This window comes from Pelodiscus sinensis, chromosome 1 (genome assembly GCF_049634645.1).
Source record: "Pelodiscus sinensis isolate JC-2024 chromosome 1, ASM4963464v1, whole genome shotgun sequence".
Classification (NCBI taxonomy): Eukaryota; Metazoa; Chordata; order Testudines; family Trionychidae; genus Pelodiscus; species Pelodiscus sinensis.
Window position 1 is genome coordinate 82,568,654 of NC_134711.1, and position 25,044 is coordinate 82,593,697.

Here is a 25,044-nt window from a genome sequence, read left to right on the forward strand (position 1 = left end):
GACTTCTGGTCAGGTGAGTGGGTCTGCCCAAGAGGGCTCAAGGAGGGGCTCTTCTCCCTCCAGGTCAGTGGGTGGCCACTCCGCATCACTACAAGGTTAAAGTAGTATGAAAAGGCTGAGAGCCATTCATCCAGAGGTTGACAGTGAAGAATTCCCCTTAGTTCCTCCTGACCATGGTTTTTTGTTTTTGGCACAGTGTTTTCTCTTCTAGTGTAAGGAAAGCATGATAAGGTATACCCAGGATAGACTATTACCATGTTGCAACTAGAAGAGTGAAGCTGGTCAGCTGACAAAAGCATGTTGAGAAGTTTGCAGCCCTCATGCAGTATCTTTTGGATGAAGGTGCACACACAATTGGTCAATTTGGTCTATAGTTAAGATTCCCATTGATGCTAGGCATTCACACAGAGCATGTGTGAGTAACACTTTCTACCCTCTCTAGTTGGTTAGGAGACACTGCCCCATTCTGTAGGATGGTGACCTGGCCCCAGTTATACACACTGTTGTCACTTCTCAGCAGCGCTTCAACTGTGCAATATGCCTGAGCATAAAGGCTTCAGTGCCTAGGAGATGCCAGCTAGTACAGAACACTACAGAGGAGGAGTGGCCACACCAGGGCTTGTGAGCCACATTCAGATCTTTTACAGTTAGGGTGTGTCTAGACTACAGGGTTTTTTCAAAAAAAGTGGCCTTTTTTTGGAAAAAACTTCCCCTGCATCTAGACGACTGCTGTGTTCTTTCAAAAGTAAAGCAAAAGAATGTGGCAGTTTTTTCGACTGCAGAAAACCTAGTTTTGTGAGGAAGAACGCCTCTTTTTGGAAGTGCTCTTTCGAAAAATGGCACTATGTAATGCAAACTGTGCTTTTTTGAAAGACAGCTTCCAGACAGCCTGGGTGCTCTCTTTCGAAAAAGCGGCTTGCTTTTTCAAAAGGACTGGTTGTGGTCTAGATGCTCTTTTTTGAAAGAGGCTTGCAGTCTAGACGTAGCCTTAAAATGGATCTCACAGAGTCCCTCACCCCAGGCCCCATTTTCTGCCTTTTAGACTAAGGAGGGAGATCAGGGCTTCTGCCCTGCAGCAGGGTGGGGGGCCCAAGGGTATTTGACCACCAGGGAGGGTGCACCAGCGTGGCTTCAGCCCTACCACCCTCTCCCTGCAGGGCTGAACCCTGCACCCTGGCAGGCATCTCCTGCTGAGCTGAAACTCTGAGATCTCCCTCTCTAGCCCTGCAGCAGCCTGCACCACTTCCTATAGCTTCCCATGGCTGGGGAAGCTGAACTGCAACCACTGGGAGCTGCAAGGTGTTGTGCCTGTGGGTGGTCAATGTCAGCGAAACGTCTCATGGCCTGCCAGCAAATTACCCTGGTGGGCCGAGAGCCAAAGGTTGCCAATCCTTGCTATAGCCCCACTACCCCACTTCAGCTCTGAGCTCCAGCAGGAGTAGCTCTTGAACTTGTGAAGGCTGTCCCTTGCAGTTTAGAAGATCAGTAAGTTTGGTCACCCCTGCTACAGAGCACTGTAGCAACGCTGACTACAGTAAGCTTATCAGACCTGTCCTCTGCTCTCTACAGTGACCCCCGATGGACTATCCAATCAAGGTCAAAATCTAGGCCCATATTTTCCAGGGACTCCATGGCCTGGACCCAGCTAATAGAATACCTTCAGCTCCTGGATGAAGCCTTAGGCCATGTGCCCAACAGATTTACTCCTCTGGCACAATGGAGTATTCAGCCAAAACATGTATTTGTGTGAGATGGAACTTGCTTATGGGCTGGTTCAAGACTGTGGGATGAAGTGCCACAAGAACTGGGACCATCACAAACCTCACAATCTTCTGCTCCAAGTGCAAGGCACATTGCTTTGTCCTTGCCATCCGTAAAATAGATACAGAGTAAGTATTTAAAGTTTAAAAAAGCAAAAACTTACCAAAACAAGACACTCCACTTCACACACCTCTCCCCTGGGGGACAGGGTGAGAGAACAAGCATGCAGGGCATGTGGCCGAAGGTGCTCAGATACTATAATTATGTATGCTATGATGCTGTAAAGAAGAGTGTGTGGTGGAACTGATGTTTGCCACACTTAGTCCTCCACTGGGGTAGGTTGCAGTGTAAGAACCCTGACTTCCTTAACTTGTGTGGAAGCTGGGCTCATGATCTTTGCAGACCCCTTCTCCCATTATATTTGAGCTGCAGATGGAGGTAGTTGAAAATCAAAGAGTTCAAATGCAAAATGACAGACAAAAATAGAACCCCCCAAAAAATCAAAGTATTTATCCGTTTTTTGGGGGAAAACAGAACAGTTTCACTGTAGCCATTAATTCCAATTGATACTAAGCTCTTACATAGCAGTTTCGGTCAGTACTTTTCCCAAGGAAGAGCCCCTTGAGCAAACAAGTACTTGTGTATGAATGCCAATTGACCACAATTTTGCAAGCAAATACATTTATTTGTCCACCTGTTTTTGCACACAGTTGTGGTAAGTATAGTTGCATGCATAGTTATGGTACATATATGTGGAAGTAACCATGCAACTATACATGTACTTTTTCAATGGACAAATGGACCTCTGCTCACTGAAAATATCTCTTTATGATTTGTTATGGATTTCTTTTAGGGTTTCGGTTTATATGTTGTGCTGCTTGTTCTGCCTCCTCCCGGAAGAAGAAAAACCCTTTCTGCATAAACTTGTGAATTGACACTTAGGGTACATCTAGACTACATGGCTCTGTCGATGGAACCATGTAGATTAGTTTACTCGACAAAGGGAAATGAAGCGGCGATTTAAATAATCGCCGCTTCATTTAAATCAAAATGGCTACCGCGTTGTGCCGATCAGCTGTTTGTCGGCACAGTGCAGCAGTCTAGACGGGGATCTGCTGACTCCAGAACCCTTTGTCAGCAGATCTTGTAAGTCTCGTTTCACCATTTTGATTTAAAAGAAGCAGCGATTATTTAAATCGACACTTCATTTCCCTTTGTTGTCCTGCCTCTTCTACATGTCTCTGTCGACGGAGCCATGTCGTCTAGACACACCCATAGAGATAATGGTGATGGGCAGATTACAAATGCATGGATGGAGTTCTGGTTAGTTCCCTTCTAGCTGAAATTCATTTTGTAGGAAAATACTCTTTTCATTAAGTAAGGAATATATGATGATAGTTAACATAATAACATAAGAACGGCCATACTGGGTCAGACCAATGGTCCATCTAGCCCAATATCCTGTCTGCCGGCAGTGGCCAATACCAGATGCCCCAGAGGGAGGGAACGCAACAAGCAATCCCCACGTGATCCCTCTCCTGTCACCCATTTTCAGACAAATAGAGGGTAGCCATTTGTCCTTCCTACCCATCCTGGCTAACAGCCATTGATGGACCTAACCTCCATGAATCTATCTAGCTCTTTTTTGAACCCTGTTAGAGTCCTAGCCTTCACCACATTTGCTACATAAGGCAGTCATGACATTCCAGTATGTGACCCATAAGCTTCCAATTTTTAAAAATAAATATGTGCACTCCTCCAACAAATACAACTGGCATAGTCTGCAAGTGTGGATCAGAGTTGGCATATTTCTTAACACATCTGATGCTTACATTCATTAATGAATGCTTTCAATAAATAAAATATCACGATCTCAGATATCCATATTTTAGCAAGATGGAACGGAAGTATAAACAACACAATAAAGAATTATGATGTGTGCTAATATGGGCCCAAACAATGCATGCATTTAACCCTGTTCTTTAGAAAGTTATAGTAAAGAACCAATAAGATCAAAAGGGTTAGTCCATGTTAGTGGTAAACTGCAGTGCTGTATTTACTATATTGCTTTCTTTTCAGTTAGAATGTAAGAGACCATTACTCTGTAAGTTCCACTTACTGCAAAACTGAAAAGGCATATTCTTCATCATGATCTCAAAGTTGAACTAAAAGGCTTTTTACCTTGCAAGACCTTAGTGGCAGGCTTTGATTCTTCTATTTAGTGTTACTAACTTTGATGACACTTCAAACAAGGAATTATGCTCCTTAAACCGTTCGAGTTAGTTAGTGATGTTGCCAACTGGCATAAAAAGAGAGTCCTGAATCCTGGAACTGATGAGGAAATAGAAGTTATGGCTTTGTTTGGAACTGAAAAATTTTGATTGAGGTAGGATCTTAAACTTGTAAACATTTTTAAAGTATTGCAATTTACTTTTCAGAATAGTTTTCAGTCTGAGTAAGTGCAATTGCAGCCCAGCTGTCATGGCTTCTGCAGTGGCTTCCTTCCAGGGGGGGGATGAGTAGCCTGGGAAACTACACAAAGATCCAAGAGGATTTCCAGAAATCTGCCTATTAGGGGACTTAGCCCTCTGCTCTTTCTGGAGAGTGGCAGAATCATGGAATGATTAGTAGAAAATGGCATGACTTGAAACTAGTGAATTCTCTTACCTCTCACAAAGATTTTCCTTTTTCTCCCCGGGGGAGAATTTGGTCCCAAGTTATATTACAATGGTTCAGTAGAATGTGCATTGTAATAAAAGGGAAAGAATTGAGGTTCAGCATCTGAATAGTCTTTCATTTCAGTTGAAGGCTGGGTTCCCAAAGTGAAGAAGTAAATTGTTCCTACAGTATATTACGTGTTCCTTTTTTCCCTCTGGCTTGCTAGTGAACTGCTGCAGGAAGAAACTGGACCACATGTCACAGCAAATGAGCTTCTTAAAATATGTTTTAATGAATATCAGATATTTGGGAGGACCTTAGATCTAAAAGCATGACTCATTGGTGCTTTGGCTAACAGATAGCTAACAACCTGGGAACTCCGGATTTGAAAGCATGAGCCTTTAATACTGTCTAAGTTAAGAAATCTTAATTCTGTTAGCTCCATGATTATGCAGACTCATAAATGTCTATATGGGCTAGTCTAGGGAGAACAGAGAGCCACAATGAGTAAGCATGCGTTACACCTAACTTTCAATAAAGAGAAGGAAAGAATATTTTGAGCAACTATCGGCTATATGACAGAAGAGGTCACTTTCATGGAAGGAGATGTATGACAACTAAGAGTTTCATTATTTAGTAAGTTTCATGGTGTTTGAGGTTTTCTGCAAGGCAAGTATGCAGAAATAGCTAGAAGAGGGCACATAATTATTTTTTAACTGGATTTTTTTGTAAATGATCTATTCTAAATGCCTTGTTTGCTCCTTGCTACCTCAAGAATTTTTATTTGCGTCTTCCTTTGATAATGTTAATTGCGTAAGAATTCCCTGGATTAAAAAAAGAAATGGACAAACTTCAAAAGTCCTGAATAAACACCCAGAAAGTCAGATGTTGTGGAGCTATTCTGAAGAAAGGACAGGAGACATTTGATGTGGATTTAATCAGGCTGCAACTTTATTATTAGATGTCTGGGACTAACTGGCAGAGTGTACAGTACAGGTTACCCCCTGTTTATCCTGTAATTACTTGTGGGACTTTCCCCAGTTTCCCTACTTTTTCCATCTGAGTCCCTCCAGCAAATCCATTGCCAGGACCTTATTGTACCTTGGGGAGGGGTTTTTACCAGTGTCCTCTCTTTTTTCATCCAGATCCTTCCAGCAAATTCATTGCCAGGACCTTACCATTCCCTCCCCCTGTAGGAGCAGTAATGTGGGCTATCGGAAAGGAGGGGATGGCTCCCTTCAATTATAATCATGGGAGCCCCAAAACCCACACCATTCCCTTCCTGTAACCAGCACCCCCTTTTTAAGTCCTTTACCAGGCTTGATCACTAGAAGCCTTCCCTAAGGAGAATATCCACCAGATACTTCCCCACAAGGCAGCACCAGCAATTAGCTTGGATGTTTCTCCTCCCCTGCTCAGGTTCCCAGACATCTTTTGTGTAGCAGCCCAAAAGCATGTTCCCCCTAAATCTCATAGGAGAAAACACACTATCCCAAATGCACTGGTTGCCCCCTGCACTATGCAGAAGATCGTTGTTCCTGCAGCTGGGTTGCCAATGCCATGTACTACAGCTGATGGGCCATATCGGTGACCAGCATGCTGCATCCACTTATGCCAGGGCTCCATAGTGCCAGCAGCATCTGCTTGTCTTCATCAAATCACTACACTCTGTCGAACAGAAAACAAGGTAGGACATCTGATAAGCCAGTGTCCAGCCACAGGGGCATGCTTGGGAGGAAAGAATTATTAAGGCTCAAAGTTTGGCCCTGAGAACATATATCCCAGCCAGGGGTCTTGACAGCCTCCACAAGCCCCTGGGCAAGGTGTGGGGGGACGGCCCCTAGGGCAACTGCTCCTTTTGCTCCCTCCCTGTCATTGACTGGCGTGACCCCTGCCAGCCAGAAACCCGCCTTTTATTGGGAAGGAGCTGTAATAGGCTATCCCCTATGTTCAGCACGACACCCAGGCATGCTAGTGTAGTGGAAGGGTCCTTTGTTTCATCCTTTGCAAGGGATACCCACAAATGGTTTTGCCAGGCCACCGAGTTCATTGCATTGTTAACAGAGCTGCCTCGTGGGTATGAAAGATGATGTATTACTGGATATTCCCTTGGAGCACTCTTGGGGACCAGAGCCGGAAGGGAAACCCTTAGGTCCCGTATACACCACTGATTAATTTTTTTAATCCATAAACCCCTCCACCTACAAATTTGCCCCACAACTTGCCCTCCTCCTGGCCTGTGTTTTGTACCCCATGACCTGGTTCAATCCAGCCCAACGTGCAGCTGGCACTGAACTCACCCCCAATCCTGTGTTTCCTCCTTGCAATCATCCCTTAGTACTCTGGCAAGAAAGGGTCTAGTGGGTCCCAAAGCATGTCTCACACATATGCTTGAATCCACGGATGCTACGAAAACAACTATTGTTGTTAAATGCCCAGCAAATATTACTACATGACTCGTGTCCCTCCTAAGCTTGCAGTGCAAGGAATAGGCCACTATTCCTGTGATCTCTTGTTCCCCAAAAACGTATTGTACCTCCACCTGATTATATCTATATACTCAAACAAGGCGGGGCTTCTCCCCAGATAAGCCTGTACCATAACACCTGCTCAGACAAGGAAGGCAGCATCCCAATTTCCCCATGTTCTAGGCACCCAGGCCATCTGGGCAACTCCTTATCCTGTGAAAATAAGCAATGGACAAACTTCAAATCCCTTGAATAAGCACTCAGGAAATCAGATTTTTGTGTGTGAATCTTAGATGAATTATTCAAACATCCTGAAGTGTGGAAAGTGGACTGGAAATCTCATGGGAATATGATTTATTTTTTATTTCTGGTATTTTGTGGCTTGTATGAATAGAGACCTGCAAATCTGCAGATATCCACTTTATATCTCCAGATATCTGTGGACCATGTTTGCAGATTGTGGATTGGCTGCAGATACAAATTTTGTATCCAGACAGGGTGCTAGCCATGAGACTGATTTTTTTGGATTTCCATCTCTCATCATAGCTACACCAGGAAGAACAGAGAGGTGTGTGTGAAAATGAACTATAATTTGTTGTTTAAAAAAGTGATGTGAACTTTAAAAGCTTAAAAAAATGTTCAGTTTCAGCTGCCCCTTGTGTTATCCAAGTAAATTCGCTCATTCCTACAATTTTGGGACAAAGCCATTAAAAATGGCTCTTTTGCTGATTTATTTTTAAACAAGAGCTTTTCATAGACATATGAAAGCTGTCTATGAAATGATTAAAAATTGTATTAAAGGACCAATAGTTTGCTTGTGGCTATGTGGGTTTTGTATAGTCCTAATCTTTAAATCATTTAAAAATGCAAACCTTACAGGAAGAATGGGGATTTAGTTACCTATGTTGGCATAGATAGTCGTTTATAGTTTAGAAAAAGAAGTTGAGAAACCTAAACAAAGATAGCATTGTTGTTTTAAACATTGAGATTCAGAGAATCACCTGACACTAATTTGCATACAGTATTTCAGTGGTCTGTAACATGACCCTCACAGAGGTTGCTGTGGAAAATGAGTATAATGGTAGGGGCAGATTCCATCATCCTTCCTCACAGTGTGTGCTACCTTACTCTGTGAGTAGCCCCACTGATTTCATTGTGACCATTTGCAGAGTAAGATACTACTCAATGCAAATAGGGGTAAAAAATTTGATCAGTTGTCTATTTCTATTTTAAATCTGTGTTGGGAAACCATTCAAATGTAATGCTTCACTTATCATATGGTTAAAAACCCCTCTTTGTGCCAACAACCTGTACTAGCAGTAAGTATTAACATACTTTATGTTCAAAGCTATTGCTTGTTTAATAGATTTGAATACCCACTGGTAGATTTTATAACCATCGACCAAAGCCAGATGCACAATCTGCCTCATAAATAGATGACATTAAAAATAAAGAGTTTGATAGTGCATCACTCCATAATATATTGAGTTTACATTTATTTTCTAAAACATATGCAAAGCTAAGTTGTCTGTACTTCCCTTTTTTAAATTAGAACATCTGCTTTACTGTTACTTCATTTTATATGTTGGATTTTCTTATATTTGTTCATGTGAATTTTGCATTTTTTCCTATTTTCATACTTAATTGGCAATTTTATTCTTTTATAAGCAACTAGAAAACTATTTTCAGTGCTAAGAGTTTACTTGCAATACATTTATCACTTTGTGCTATGAATTCAGTATCTCTAAGGAGTTAGTCTCCAACTCAGAAGAACACACATTCTCACAGGATTAGAGCAAACTATGGCTGGACTTAACTATGTACCTGCTTACTATTAAATGAGATTCAAGAGAGAAGGAATGAAATATTTTAAACACATTTTATAATCTAAAGACTCCATTTTAACAGCAGATAACAGCGTAAAACTGTATACCTGAGATCAATGCTGTGTTGGAGATATCTACAACAAGAGTTACATGGAAACTAGTATTCCTGTGTATTTGGAAAGGTTATTATTTTTTGTAGTACAGAGCATGACATAATTTGCCAAAACAATTTAATTATTTTTAGAGAACACTTTTAAAGAGAATAAACTGTTTTGAAAGTGGTAGAAAAATATCACTGATATAAACATTGTAGATGAGACTAAAATAATTGGAGAGAAATTGCTTTCATTTATGGCTAACAAGCTCAAGAATTTTGCATGATCTAAGCTATATTAAAGCTTTTTATGAAGAGATTATTTTTTGTATGACGAGTGCCTTAATAGAGGTATCATAGTTTACGGTAAAATAGAACAGCAGCACAGCTCAAGTTAATTACATTTATTCAGATAAAGTAATATTCTACCATATTATTCTACAGAAATGGGGGGGGGGGAAATTACTGAAACCTTTTTGCCAACATTTATCCGTTTCAATTATTTTGACGGTATGTATTCCATGTGTGCTTTTGCTACAGTACCTTTATATCGACAGTTGGTAGCACAAGCCTTTTAAAGCACAAAGGGTAGCAGCACTCCAGCCAATCTGTGATAAAAGAGAAAAAATGAAATCACTATGGAAACTGCAGGAAGAATCTAAAAGCTTTCTTTATAAAGTAAATGTCTGATGTTTGTGACTGCGGGGGCACAAAATTCATAAATCTGTATGATGCTATCATTTCTGATTTGTTATCACAGCAAATGCCAAGTCTAAGCAGCCTGACCTTAGCTTTATTAAGAGCTTCCTTTTTAGAAATAGTTACTATTCAACAATGGAAAGGTTGCAGTGCTGCAAGTGCTGCACGGGGGAACAACTAATTTGTTTAAAATGTGTCTGTTTGTTTTTAAATCACACAGACCTCAAGGTTTATAGAGTCAGGAACACTATGAGGGTTTTAGTAATGCAGCAACTGAGGGGGCTGTATGCAATTCAGAAAACTTGTTTCATTCCCATTACATGCCTGTCTTTGATCTCAAATTGAAGGTCTCTGACACTCTTCCTCCAATCCAGAAGCAAATAAATACTAAAGAAAAGAAACCCCCTCTTCTTTCAGCCCACATAGCCTCTAAGACTGGAAAATGAAGTTGACTGCTACCGTGAACCTGTTTGGACACCAGGCAGCAACACATACCTGTTTCAGTGGAAGGAGTTTAAGAGCACTGCAGAGATCTTTAGTGCAGTGTATCTTGGCTTACACAGGCCACGGTCTTAATTTCAAAACAGTACTAGTTGTGCTTTCTCTGTACCTGCAACTGAAGAACTAGAGGAAGAGGATGGCATCAGTAAATCTAAATCCCAAACTCATGTCACAGAAAATACCCTGAAGTCTAAGCAAGACAAGGCTCGTGGTAAGTAGATCTCTACCATTACACTTTGTGGCTGTAAACTTGAAGGATACTTGCTCAAGGCACATAACGCAGAAAAGCAAGACCTAAGTATTTTGGGAGGGAAAGGAATGGGATGGGGGAATGGGATAGTGTGTTAAGTTTATGGCAAATTCCCTGAAAATTTTTGCTCTTCCAGTATTTGTGTGTGCATGTGTGTGTACACATTTATAAACACTGCTAGTCTGCTGTTCTGAGGCAATTGTAAACTATAGTTCTTCTTGACTACATGAAAGAGGTTTGGTGTCAGTGACCACATTTCAAGCTTTCAAAACACATGGTGGGTATTTTAATTTCTGTGGATTCAGTTTAAAATATTGATACTAAATGTATAACAGGTATGATCTGAAATTATTTTACAGAAAAATTATTGATGTGGGAGAGTACAGAAAATAATCTCAAGTACATTTGGATGTTAAGGTACATTGGTGAATGCTGCTGTGGAGTATTGTATTATTAACAATAAAGATTTGTAAATTAGCAATGGGGAAACACTGACAATAACATTTCTTTCAAAAGCTGGTATATCTTTCTGTAATAAAAATAAATCCTAAAATTGGCTTCTTATGCATATAATGAAAACTAATTAAGTGTGGAGAAAATTTGACGTGGTAGAATAAAATTAAATAGCTTTTTAAAAGACTTCCCTAAACAGCACTAGCTAGGGAGAAGTCCAATAATATTTTTAGCTCTGAATTGTAATACCTTTGCTATATTAATAAATCATGTTGCATTCTGACTTTTATCAAAAGACACAGAGGAGGAGAACTGCATAAGGCACAAGGAAGCTACAAGGAAGCTCTGACTTTTTTTCTCCCCTCCATCAAGCTACTGTACACATGGCCTTTCAAGATGAGCAACTCCCACAGAATGCACTTACTGCGGTAGGTCAAAATTGGTGCAAGTGAATGACAGTAATAAATGAATAATCAAATTATAATGTGTAATGTACTACTTAAATAGACTATATCTAATATGTGAGGGGAAAGTGTGATATTATCCTTTTTATGTTTCCCACGTTTGAATTATTTTTATGAAAATTGTATTTTTTTCTTATGCTGTTTAAGGTTATTTATTTATTGACTAACTATTGAAATGAGTAAGACTAGAATTGACATGCACACAGAAAATAAATGGTTTCATTTACCCAACACATTTGTGAATACAGACTCCTTGTAGCAATTTATTTGTGATAACACTAACCTGTATATGAGTTCTAGGCACAATGCTGAACAAGAGACTTAAATTATAATTATTGTTATTATTATTATTTTACTGTGGCTGAGAACAAGACCAAAATATAGCCTCTCTGCAAGTAAGGAATCCTAAACCTTGAGAAGAAAAGCTTTGGGTTGTTGTTGTTGTTTTTAAAGATGAGATACAGTGACACAACTCCTAAAAATGGGCTAGCTAAAAAAAAGATGACAAGTGGAATGATTTTTTTTATCAGCAGATCATGTATCAAATGTATAATTTGTTGATTTAGGAATACGAACTGATGAAATATGTCTTTGACACTACTGCGCTACATTGTCATGTGGAAGCTTTTTAACCGTCTTGATGAGTCCTAGTCTTTGACATTTACTATTATAAAAAGCCTGGTTGATAGTGCAGTACCGTAATTATGTTTCTATGAAAACAATTCAGATAAAAGATCTTCATCCCTATATTATTAAAAAAAAGTTATTAACATTGTAACATAACATAAATGTCTCTTTTGAGAGCTTATTTATCCTTTTTAAAAAATCCCTGTTTTTATAGTGTTATTTTTAAATAAAATTGAGCATATTCAATATAATTCATCATTTTTTTCTAAACTGCACATTGTGCTTGCCCAAATGCTAAGCAAAATAGGGACTGGCTCTGCTCTATTTAGATATTTTATTTTTGTAGTTGGTATTTATTTTGTAAACATTTGCTGCAATAATAAAGATCCAATATTTTAATCATATATGTGTGTTTTGCAGCAAGTAACTTTAAAAGGCAAATAAACAAGTGAAAAGAAAGAGTTCTGCTTTTTATTAGGAAATCATTATGTTAAATATCAATTATATCATTTGGGAACACTTGCCATTTACTAGGAAATGTTAAGTCGATAAGTGTTTTTGTCCCTGGTAAAGTTCACTTTTTACACATAATTTGTGTACAAACTGAGATAAAAGGTTAATTAAGGTTACATGCTCTGAGTTTTGTATGTATTTTTGCATATATAACTGTTATATATAGTTGATGCAATTTTTTATTCTGTTACATTTGGTATGAATAATTTCTTAGTACATGGCTATTTATTACAGAACCATTAAAACATAGTATCCCTGAAGGGAAATGGATACCTGATATTGGTATGTGGCTTTGTGTCTGAATGTATAACACTCTGAGTTGGCTGAAAGAGAATATGGTAACAGTGTATCCTCAGGTAAAATTCTCAGACACTAGATTATTATGGAATACATAATAGGAGTACTGTTTTCCTTACACTCTCCTTTTGGGAAATATAATTCAAATTTTTCAAATTATGTCATGTGGATATTTGAGGGTAAATAACTGACATTGTACCTAGGGAATTATAGGTGAATAGCACCTGATTTTGTTAATGGGAGTTGTGTACTTAATTTCTACTATAATATATAGAATTGACAATGTCCTCCTTAGAAAAATGTAACACTTTAAACATAATTTCTCATATTTTGGGCTTGTTAAAAAGAGATTCTTAGTGTATAGCTAAATGAACTCCATTTTTCTGTGTGACTTCACTGGCACTCGAGTTTTCTGTCTTATAGCAAAATGTATGTCATTGGGTGCTTGTGAATGACTTGTCTGGAATTAAGAATCTTTTATATCTAAGGCAGCTTTTAGGAACTTTAGTAAAACTTCCATAAGAAACTTCTCTTCCCTTTTCCGCATAGCATAAAGAATGTTCTCTCAAAAGACATGTAGAGTTCTTCCTATAACGTCACTGAGGAGAATGGGAAGGGAGCTATGCATTTGCAGGAAATGTAGACTGATCTATTTAGTTTATCTTCTTAGCATGGACCCAGCACAGTGATATCTCAGTATTGAACATTTTTCTTTTCACATCACTCCTGCATCCTTTCAGTTACAAAGTTTTTGACTTGTGTCTACGTAAGCTAAGATGCAATTGTTTAAAACCTATGCAAGAATTGTTCTGTTGAGGACGCAAGTATTGGAAGATATGACACACTTGGTTCAAAGTGAAATATTCAAAGCTAATGTTCTTGGGAAGGGTCTAATCAAATGTTGACATTGAATGTGACCACACTCAGACATTTCTCATATGATCAACAGCTGGAGTTTAGAGTGCTCTTTTTATAATACAAAGTGAGTGGTCTTCATTTTGCTCTTCCCAGAAGTAGCACTCATGCTGCGTTGAAAAGAAATTGCCATATTATGGTATATACAGTCAAGCTGTTCTTTGGAATTGTGGCTGATGTAAATCAGTGTGGGTCTACTGAAGTCAATGGCGCACAGATTTACGCCAGATGAGGACGCTAGCCCTTTATCTCTTCCACCCCCCCTCCAGTTATTTTGTTATAAACTTGCATAAGATAGAAAAGGGAATCATCCTAAAACTCTCTGAAACTTGTAATAAAATGTCTTTTTTAACTTGGGGGAAAATACTCACTTTTAACACATGTATGCAGTAATATGGTTTTTCACATACCACCACGAATACTAAAATTGTTGAAATAAATAAGGTTCTTTCAACATTGTCTTTATATACTGATATTCTGAAGAAAAAAAAAACAACCTATAATGAGACTTTCAGGAATAACCTAACCGCAGAGCATGCAAATCCACAGTCCTGTCTATGTAATGTGTATCCTGAGCTGCTGAGATTTTTTTGTCCTGCAGGGTGAGTTCCATTAAATTACATTGATTTCCTATTGAAAAGACACTCCTCCCTTCTTGCTGGACATCAATAATCTTAAAAGGCCATGTGACCCTTCTCCTTAATGGAGAAACATAATGAAATCCTCACTCAAGTAGAAAATAATGCTCTGTAGCTTTAAAAAATGACCACTGATCTTTTTTCCAAAAGAATTTCATAAAGGTCATTATTTTGTACTTCTATGTATGACACATGAGGAAAACTCTGTATTTACTTGTGCCACAGACAGTAACAACCAATATTCTATTACATTAGAAATCCATGTTTTTCAAGTGATATCTCTCATTTGCATTTTTATGAGCAGTGGTAAAATATTTCATGTTTTATTTTGGTGTGAAATATTTTATTTTTTGCTCTCTGCCTTTCTCATCCTTTAACTTGCCTTTTTAAAACCAAATCAAACAGTTCCTCCTCATGAAGTATTCACTCACTCACTCACCTGTGCACACATACAATGTTTAAAATAAAGTTGAGACTGGCTTAAACAGAGGAAAAAGGAAATCAAATTTAAAGGCTAAAATACTCATCTGTAATACATGGCAGCGATTATCCAGAACTTTTTTATTTAGCCTTAAATTATGAATGTTCCACAAAGAACAGTGCATCAGTTACTGACCTGGTATAATTTAAATTCTCTATTACTACTGAGGTATAAGATTGTTCTACTATGTCTAACATTAGGTTCAATCAGATTTCAGAATGAGAGAGTTTGAACTGAAGTTAGTATTTTTTTAAGTTTAAATGGGAATATTTCTTTGTATAAGATATGTGGCTCTTTTCTTAATCAAAATGTAGTTATTTACAATTTATTTTTCCCCACGGGGATAAAAAGAGATCTTTGTATTTCGCAAAAAGTATAGCACTAGTAAGTAAAGAGTTAAAGTGAAGGCAGGCTCACTGGTTTGTTGAGATCTGTCAGAGTCTGAGTGGCTGGCTACATATCTGTCTCAGGAACAATAGCTACCTGTATTCTGTACAGACTGCTGGGCAGGCACTAGCAATCTGGAAAAGGTCTGTCTCTGTTAGAGGTTTCTTAGTAAGAATTCTTAATGACAGTCCCACTTTTCACTGGGGAGGGAAAAAAAAATCCTGTCTTCTCTTTTGATGAAGGACAGAGCTTTGATCATTTTCGTTCAGCCTTGACTTGGCCTGAGATTTAGGTTCCCAGCTTAGAAGTCAGGAGTGTCTCTCTCTCTCTCTCTCTCTCTCACACACTCACACACTCACACACACACACACACACACACACACACACACACACACACACACACACACACTAGTCTGTGCAGGCAGATTAGTGTCACAGCTGTAACTGAGGCACAGAGCAATAAACATAGCAGAACCAATCTCCATGGAGGCAAGAGGGGGCACTGGAGGTGACAACAATGAGAAGGATCTCTTCTTCTGACAAGTTTTAGGTAAGAGGGAATATTTATATATCACTCAAGTATTTTAAAACCTTCTAGATGAGTTAGAAATTGTTACGTTTAATATATGCCGCCTTATTCAAATATTTTATTTTACTGTTGTATCGAGGCTACTGCTAGCTTGTAAACCAGTAATTATAATGTTTTGTGTTACCAGAATGATTGCAGCAAATAGGCAAGGTTTCTTCTCCTGCACAGTAGCTATTACAATTGGTCTTTAATGAAGGTTTCTGCTACTGTTGAGAATTTTAAAATTCACCATGAATCTTCAGTTTAGGTAAGGTAAAATTATATTTAGCCGTAATATATACATGTATGCAATGAAATGGTGTGTTGCTGACAGTACCCATGCAATATTAAAACAGTGCTCCCTCAACCCTAATTTGTAATTATTTTTACACTGTTAACTGTACTGGGGTCAGAGAGTTTTAAAAATTAATGAGGTTCCCTGCTGAGTTCAAATAGTATTATCTACGTGAGCTGCTGCTGCAGAAGCCTGAAATTATTCCAGCATACTTTTAATGTAGGTATAACCTTCTGACTTTAATATATTGCTTTTGGAACACTTTCCTTCAAAGAGTAGCTTATACACTCTGTGATGAAAAGGGGACAACAATCCATTTTAACAATGAGAAGTTAAGCATGAGAAAAATGCCTTTTCCTGTAATGACAAGACGAGAAAATTTGATAGATTATGTTTAAATAACAATTGTTTTGATTATTACAGTTGTAATCATTGATATTGTACACTTGTTAAATGTTTACAAATAACTAATATTCCAAAGACTAGAAAAATAAAAAAAACCCAATGTTTCATGTAGAAATAGAAAATGAAAATATTAGTGAAGCAGGTTTAAAAGGGCAGGTAGAGTAACTTGGAATAAAGTGAAGCAACTACAGCATGAAAGCCGGTTATGATAAAGTAGAATAATGTGCCATTGTTTTCAATTAAATATTAACCACATAACTTTTCAACACTTAAAAAGGAATTTGCAATTGATCTTCAAATGGAGGGGGTGGAGGAATCTGTTTACCGTACAATTCCCATATAGAAATAACAAACTTTCAAATTGCAAGCTGGTTATATTGATTGTAATCTGCAGTACGTTGTTTAAATGGAGGTAAAATGGAAGGCAGTTTGAAGCTGAATATACAGTAATCAGCACTAAAGATTAATTTTATTCAGTTTCCCATTTACAAGACCGATTCTAAGCTTCCTCTGATATATTGTTATGTAAATATGGTGCAGCAAGGGAAAGTAGCACTATGGAGATTCAATTTACTTTGAAAGTTGTTCATTATAGAAGGGATGAATGTTATTTATTTGATGTGATTCAAAGGCTAGAAATGACTTTTTCATTGTGAAGCCTATTGTGATGGGTGCAGGGTGATCTAATCTTTTTAATTTTGGCTTTCACACCAGTGGAGATGAAAAGAGATCTGAGCTCATTTGTTGGTTGCTAAGTCCTACTGGAGGCCTAAGTACCATTCGTGGTTGCTATGGCCAATCTGACCTCAATCTATGCAGTTTTAGGGACTTAAGCAATCCTTTTTTATTTAGGAGCATGTACCTTGATTTATGTCCAAAATTGAGCCTGAATGTCTTTGTCTGCAAGTGATAAATGGTGGCATACAATTCATCAGTTCTTACAAGTAAACACGGCTGTCCCACTAAAAATATGTTTTGTTCTGAGTTAATGGTATGGAACAAGCCAGTCTCCACAAACAGCTATCTTTCATTGCAGAGAGCCACTGAAACTTGGAGCAAAGTGAAGGAAATTGGCATTCATCTTCTTACATTAGCATTTCATTTGTGCTATCTGATGATGAGACTCTGTGTAGATTGACAATGAAAGGCTAACATTCCATTTCCCTATCTGACTCTATAAAGGATAGATTCTGAATGCATTTATTCTGTAGAAATAGTAAAAAATCAGGAGTGCTTTCTCTGATATTGTTTGTCTGCCACTTCGTTATCACAAAGTCTTAAAGTACATCCAGTCAAATAAACTGTGACTTAGCACAAGGAAGTTTCTAGTTTCAGTGGTAGGCAGATGCCTTAAATTCACATAGTATCAGATTTTTGTTACTATCAGAAATGTTCTTCACATGTGATACTTAATGGTGCTTGTACCTTCATGGATTACAGAATCTCTTTCAAAAGAAACTACTGTGGTTAAGTGTTTATTGAATGCAGAGTGGGTTTGAGGAGATGACTAATAATATTTTTCTTATATTAAAATTACTGGTTTCATTTGTCATTTGCAGTATGCATGCTAGGCTAATGTGATAATGATCACAGATTAACAGAGGCAAAATCATTTGCTGTGTTTATAGCATACTTCACATACAGAGTAATGTTTCATAATACTTTTCTTTCAGTAATGAGTTAGCCAATTTAGTACAAAAATTATTATCACAGATTACTACTACTAGGGGGTGAGGGGAAACAAGCCAAATCAAGTGTTGTACCTGGCAGTTGACATTGTTAAAGAAAGCAAAACATAATCAGTAATTATACATTTTAAAGCTGGTTGTAGCGTTTGTGGCCATTTCTCTCTATCTTCATGTAATAACTTAAAATAAGATTTTCTGAAGAAAGTCATTTTTTTTAATATATTCCTCTTGTATAAGAAGTGTCAGGGGAAAAAATAACAGTTTACCTTAATGGAGGTAGACATGACTAAACCACAGCCAGTTGAGTTTGGAGCCCTGGTACACTATGGTCACTGGGGCCCTATGCCCTGCCATTTCACTTCATTTACTCAGATGTTAAACATGTTTGGGGGACTGTTGAGCATGAGACCCCAATACAATTGTCCCCCATTTTACCTCCTCTCGACAGCCCTAAGGAGGGCCCAAACAGATGCTACTTGAATAGAACTAAAATTAGTTCCCCAAACAATTTGAGATTTTCTTTTTAATAAATAGTGTCTATTGTCTTTAAAATATTGTTTTGAAAATCAAAATAGTGCATGTTGATCTTTTCATATTAGTAAGATCTGATGCATATTTATCTCAAGTTGTCAGTAACATAATAGCATAAGGGTTAGTGTTTTGATTGAACACGTTGAACTGAGCTACAAATAAGAATTTACTGCAATGGCAGAAAGTTTCTCACTAGAGTAGGCAGGTAAAATTGCCATTAGAATCAATGCTCAAAGAAATGGGATTTGCAAGGTGGAACTTTACAACACCATTGAGCTGTTTTTCAGCATTGGATTGATGATAGAATTTGGCAGGCCATTCCTGCTAGTGCTCCTTGGACCAGCTCTACCCTACATGATAAATTCGATTTAAGATACACAGCTCCAGCTATGGGAATTGTGTAGCTGGAGTCGATGTACCTTAAATTGATATTTTTTGGCATCCCCACTATGAGAGATCAATGGCAGAAACTTTCCCATTGCATGTTTTTATTCCTCTCAACTCTGGAGTAGACGGGGACATCATCAGAGTTTGATTTAGTAGGTCCTTACTAGCCCTGCTAAATTGAACCATGGAAGATCGATCTATGGAGCGTTGATCTTCCTATAACTATAGATAAGGCCTACGCATAGCACTGTGTTAGACCATCTTTACAATTAATTGCTAAGAGACAGGAAACCAAAAATACCCTGTTTAATTATTTTTAAGTCTAATCATAACACTCAGATATTCATTTATTGGATGTTTATAACTGTAAAAATCAGTATTGCATGGCTCAAAACCATCTTGCTGAAATGTTTACATTCCAACAACACAAGCGCAAAGACCTTAATGACATTTTGATGACTTTCACTTAACATGTAATAAAAGCAGAATGCAATGTAAAAACATAGCTTAAATAAGTAAGCTGTAATATTCTCATCTTCAAAAAGGAATGGGACATCATCCTTTCAGGTTTACAGTTTGCCTATGGTATTTCAGTATTCATAATCTTTTTTTAAAAAAGTAAAATACAGACAGTTCCATTGTCACCCTCCCATTGGAAACAGATTGCAGCATTTTCACTATTAATTCATTCTCCTGTGGCTAGGGCTTACTTGAATTTATGAACCAGGTTATGTTTATTTGGCATATGGTTTTAATATGTGTAGAAATGTCTTGATTTTTTACTTTGGAAATATAATGTAGTGTAGATATGTTTCAAAAGTGCAGAGAGTTGCAGGAAAATTGTTTTTAAACTTTATAAAATCATCACTACTCTGTTAATATAAGTTAATTGTTATTTTCTTTGGCTAGATTAACTGGTATATTAAGGGGCAGATTTTGAAGTCCTAAAACATACTGGAACATGTTAATTTTTGGCCTGGACTCTATTATGCTGTCATAGGATATTTTGTAGGTTATTGGATGGCTCAAGAGATTGGTATTTCACATGTAAATAAATGCTTGAACTTGACACTGGTTAGTGGTAAAGATTTATTACCATTTGGTAAATGCATGGCCACAGCATCACTAGTCTGGTTCTTGTCCCCCTCTTGTTTGCTGTATATCTTTGCCCCTTCACTAGTACAGGTGCTAGGTTTAATTTGACTTCCAAGTCAGGCCCACTGCTATTGCTACTCTTCTGTTCCTCAGAACAAACCCCTACTCTTAAGGTCCTCTGTGTAAAATATCCCACAGAGGATCTGACCGGTGCTCTAAGTGTGGTAATGAGGGTCTGGAAAATACAGTACGTGAAACATGTTATCAAAGACTGCATCATTATGTATACACACAAGAGGGCAGAACTGAGGTTGCATGGGCAGTGTTAATTCTGGCATTTCCTGGCATTTCCTATCATGAAAGATTGACTTCCCTTGATATTATTTTAATATCATTTTTGTTTTTTTTGTTTTTTACACACAGATGTACACACAGTGCAGCCAATTCACAGTTTCTAAGAGAATTCTAAATTTCAGTGTCATGAATTTTGTTCAAGTAAAATCTCAACTACATTGTTGTATTGTCAAGGTTGTTTGTGTTTTGTTTTCCTTTTTTTATCTCAACCCTCTCACTCTCTCATTGTCTCTTGGGCTCTCCATGCCTCAGTTTCTCTATATTTGGAATGGCAACAATGACATTAACCTCCTTTATTAAGTGCTTTGAGACCTACTGATGAAAAGTACTATATAAGAGGTAGGTATTAATATTATGTTGTAATACTCTTTGGTGAATCTGTGTCCCTGTCACACTAAATGTTTGTGTTGGGGAGGGGGTAGAATGTGAAAGCTGCTAGAATGATTTGGATAGGCATGCATTGGTGGTCCATGTCATTTATAAATTAAGTATATACAAAATTTTATTAGTAAAAAATCAGTTTGTGCATTGTGTAACACAGTACTGTAAATTTGCTCTAATTCTCCATCCTGTTCAATATGTGCTGGTGGTGACCAGGGACATGTTTGGTTAGTGACCTGCTGGATGATTTCTCAAGTATTGCATGACTGCTGATTATTCATACATCCCATGCTCTGAGGTTGTGCCTACAAAAGAAAAAAGAAATAATTCTGTTTGCCTTCTGAAGTTTAGAATTGTTTGATACAGAGATGTTCATCTTAAAAACTCCTGAATCCATCTGTGCTTAGCCCATAATTACTTAGCCTGAAGATATCTGCCACTGAAGATCTGCAAACTAAAATAAACTCCTTATAATGCTTTATGTCTTAAGACTGAAATTCACCTCCCCTTGCATAAAGGGTGCTTGCAATTCAGCCAATGCACATCCAGGTGCCTGCCCTCAAACTTCTGGTTGTCCAAGTTTCAGCAGCAGCACCCATCTTCTTGCTTTGTGTTCTCCTCCTTGAAAAGTATCTGATCAGATTTCTCCCCACACAGAGTACTGAGTTCATTTATCACATTAAAATGTAGAGCTATCCACAAATCAGTCTCTTGGATCAGAATTTCTTTCCCTGTTCTTACCTCATGTAGATAGAAGTATTTGATGTGCATTCAGTTATTTGCATACTTTCTATGCTATTCTACATTCAAGTTGTGGAAATACTAGTAAAATGGATTAGATGACATTTCCAGTGTCTTTTTTTTTTTAAATCTCTTGTCGTTTTTTCTCCAGGCCATCAAGGCATTTCCTCCTTAGCTTCTTTTGCTCTTATCCTGTGTGCTGATCATGGCCGCATTGCTTTCAAACCTCTCCTCTAGAGAGTTAAGAGAAGTTTGCAGTTTTTCATTTCTCACTTGTAATTCCTGAAGCACTTCTGCTACAAAATAATCTTTATCTTTAATAGCAGTTGCCATCTTCCTCTGGGCCTGCAGCAGCAGAAAATGGCAGCAGTGTGCTCATTGCTGAGGGCATAGACTTGAATATAAAGAAATCTCTTTTCTCAGTTTTATGCATGCCTTTTGGCATTTTAAATGCTTGAATCTACCTCTTAGAATTTACACTATTCTGAGAGCAAAGGGAAGAGATCCCTTACCTGTAAAACATGTTTTTTCTCAGAGAAAGTCAGAGAGAGGATCTATCTTAGGTACTTATTTAGCCCCCATTACTGCAATATCTAAAGCTCCAGAACCTTTAATTTGTTTATCCTGACAACACTCCTGTCAAGTAGGGAAGTACTATTATCCCCATTTACCCTTACCATTGGACCATTCTTCTACTCTAGGACTAGTGAAAAGTAATAAATTGAAGTCCTCTGGTGACAGGACTTCCCAATGATACACCTGAAACCTGGCCCAAAAGGTGCCACCATTGAAATAAGAGGATAATTCAGACCGCATACTATTTGCTTATAAATGTTCCAACCAGTGTGTCACTGGTGCCAACTGTGATACAGACACCTCTCTGCTCAGCAAAACTAAGATAAATTACTTTCACATCGAATACTAATTTATAAAGAGCCATCAAGTGGTGGCAACTTCCAGTCTTAAGCTGGTGACATGGGCCCCCATTTTGCAACTGATTTCCTTGGTGTTCTACATGGATCTGCATGTACATCTGCCTCTTCTCAGCTGTAGGGTTGGCACATTAGAGATTGAAGGATCTACCATCTGTCAGATAAGAGGCAGGGAGACCTACCTCCATTAGCACCATGATTTGTTTGAATGGGCCAAGTATGACCCTACTGCTAGAAAGAGAAGACAAATCCTCCTTACTTTTCACTCAAATGCACCAAAAGGTTGGTAAAATCTGCACTAGAGCTCACTTTACTCGCTTCTTCTAAATAGTTCCCAGACATTAATAATGGCTCCTCTTCCCTGAGGATTCCCAAAAGGATGGTTCTTGCCACCTCTTATTCAACACTGACTTTATGTAAGGACACCAGTAAGGATAGTGAGCCATACAGACTCCATTGCTATCAATAGGCAGACGATATCCTTTGACATTGTGTCAGTACAGATCTCCCCTGATAACACACTGCCTGAGAGAAAATGAGACCTGTGCCGAGAGTAAATGACTCAAGTTTAATCTCCATAAGGTGGAAGTGATGTTGGCTGGCAGAAGAAACCATTTCACTGGCTAAAACAGTGACCTCATTGATAGGTCTGCTCCCGCTTGATCAAAAAGATGCAGTCTCTGCATCCTACTGTTTTCGTCGTTGCTTCAGAAATCTCAAGAGGGAACAGTGGCAAATCGGGCTGCTGTCTGCTTTTTACCTGCTATCACATTCTGTTGCTGATTTAATGACAGTGGCTCATATTTATCAGCTCAAGATTCTGCTTCCAAAATATATTCATCTTTGGGTCACCTTTAAAGGTTGCTGATGGAGAAAGCAGCAGATTGATCATCGGTGTGTAACTCCCAGCTCCCCAACACAAAAGCCATTCTGAAAAATTGACCACTGATACCTAATCACTGGGAAAAGTGTCTTAAATAGGGGTGCCTTCCTAGGGGTAAGTAATTTGGAGCAGCTAGATACTAGAGTAATGTGTGCTTTAGAAAAAATGTTTTAAGATAATACGAACACCTAGGAATGGCCAGACAATGAGATTGCTTGAGTGAGTGAATGTTCCTATGTCTCTTTCCATGACTGATCGCTGTTCTCTTTAGGGGGCGGGAGCAAGAGGTTTTTTAAAAATCCCCTTTCCTGTTGCTCTGTCTTGGGGAACCACAGCACAGCTGCCTTTATGGTGGCAGCCACCAAGCTATTGCATATCTGTCCCCTATGCTGTGAGTTTTGGAGGAGAGAAATGTGTCATCTCTTTGCTCTCCATCACTCACCCCACTTGGTTCCCGCAGCTCAGTGGGGAGCAGTGGAAGGGAAGGAGTAGCTGCTGTGCCAAGGCCTGAAGAGGTGCCCACTGTTCTGAGAGCCATCTTGACCCACTCTGCTCACATTAGTTGACCTCCTATCTGCACTGCCTCCCCTTGAGGAGGAGGCCGGCCATGCAGAATTTAAGAGACTGCAGCAGCCGTCATCCCCAGGGCTATGGCCAGGCCACATTTGGAAATGGTCAAATGTGCAAACTCCAGAACAGTCCTGGTGAGATCGGGAATGCTGCTGCTAAGGTTTCTATGGAAACAGAAGGGGATGATGGGAGCCAGCTGAGGCAGCTAACAAGAGCTCAGACTCAGCTGCTGGATGCTGATTTGATAATACGGACTTTTAAAAATAACCCTTTACCTTATTCCCCTACGTCCAATCTCTGTTTCCACAGAAAGGGATCAGAAAGGCAGTGGGTTGCCAACAGCAATGAATGAAAACTCTCACTTTCATCATCTGTCTGTCATGCGAGACCTGCAAATGCCAGTTTGCCACAACCAGCTGCAGGTTCATAAAGTGTGTTGTATTTGTAATTTTGGGAAAAAGAAGAAGAAAAAAGTGTGAAAGGCATTTTAAAGCTATTTTCCCATGCTATTTTTGCCCCTTTGTTGAATGGAATGACTTCAGGGATGGCATATTAGCTGTTTCCAGCCTTCTGATGTCACGCCAGAGACCAGCTCAGTTAGAATATTTTTCACAAATTTGTGAAATCTCTTCTTTTCCAATATGAGCATTTTACAAATAGAGCATAGATATAGATATACATTCTCAGAAGAAACCCAGATATATCCATGCTCTTAACTGTGTATGTAGCTTGATGGAAAAGAAAAAATACGGTTAATTTGTTATTCCTTTTAATTTGTCTTATTCTTTTTCATCTTTGCTAATATTCTCCTTGCATTAGCATGTCTTAGTCTCTTAGCCCCAGTTTCATAGTGCTTCAAATTAATTTTTATATAGTTTTTCAAGTGATATATTATGTGAAGGTCACTAAATAATGATAAAAAAGATTTTTACTAAACCTTTGCTTAATTCTTCTGATTTTTTTTCTGAAAGATATGTTTACAGTAGAAGTAGTATAGGAAAACATAGTCCATATAAAATTTAAAAATTGACTCTAAATTCAATTCAGTGCTCATTTAGATCCATGAGAATCATGCACCTGCATGTGACATGGATGAATTAAGTGCAAAGGATGTTTTTAGTTTGGTAGATTGCTCCTATTATTATTTTGGTTGTTGACTGCTGTTAAATCCATTTTTATTTA

The 25,044-nt window shown here is 38.3% G+C and overlaps 1 long non-coding RNA gene across 3 annotated transcripts in view; it reads left to right on the plus strand.

The window, feature by feature from the left end:
• Positions 1-25,044, plus strand: part of LOC102452623 (uncharacterized) — a 139,612-nt gene that overhangs the window by 20,289 nt on the left and 94,279 nt on the right. For 2 of the 3 annotated variants that reach the window (XR_001367904.3, XR_012905267.1), the window contains exon 1: positions 15,139-15,582. This is a non-coding gene — a long non-coding RNA (uncharacterized LOC102452623). Of the gene's footprint in view, positions 1-9,923; positions 11,139-15,138; positions 15,583-25,044 lie in introns of those variants that run through there. The other variant, XR_001367901.3, reaches the window with a different exon arrangement.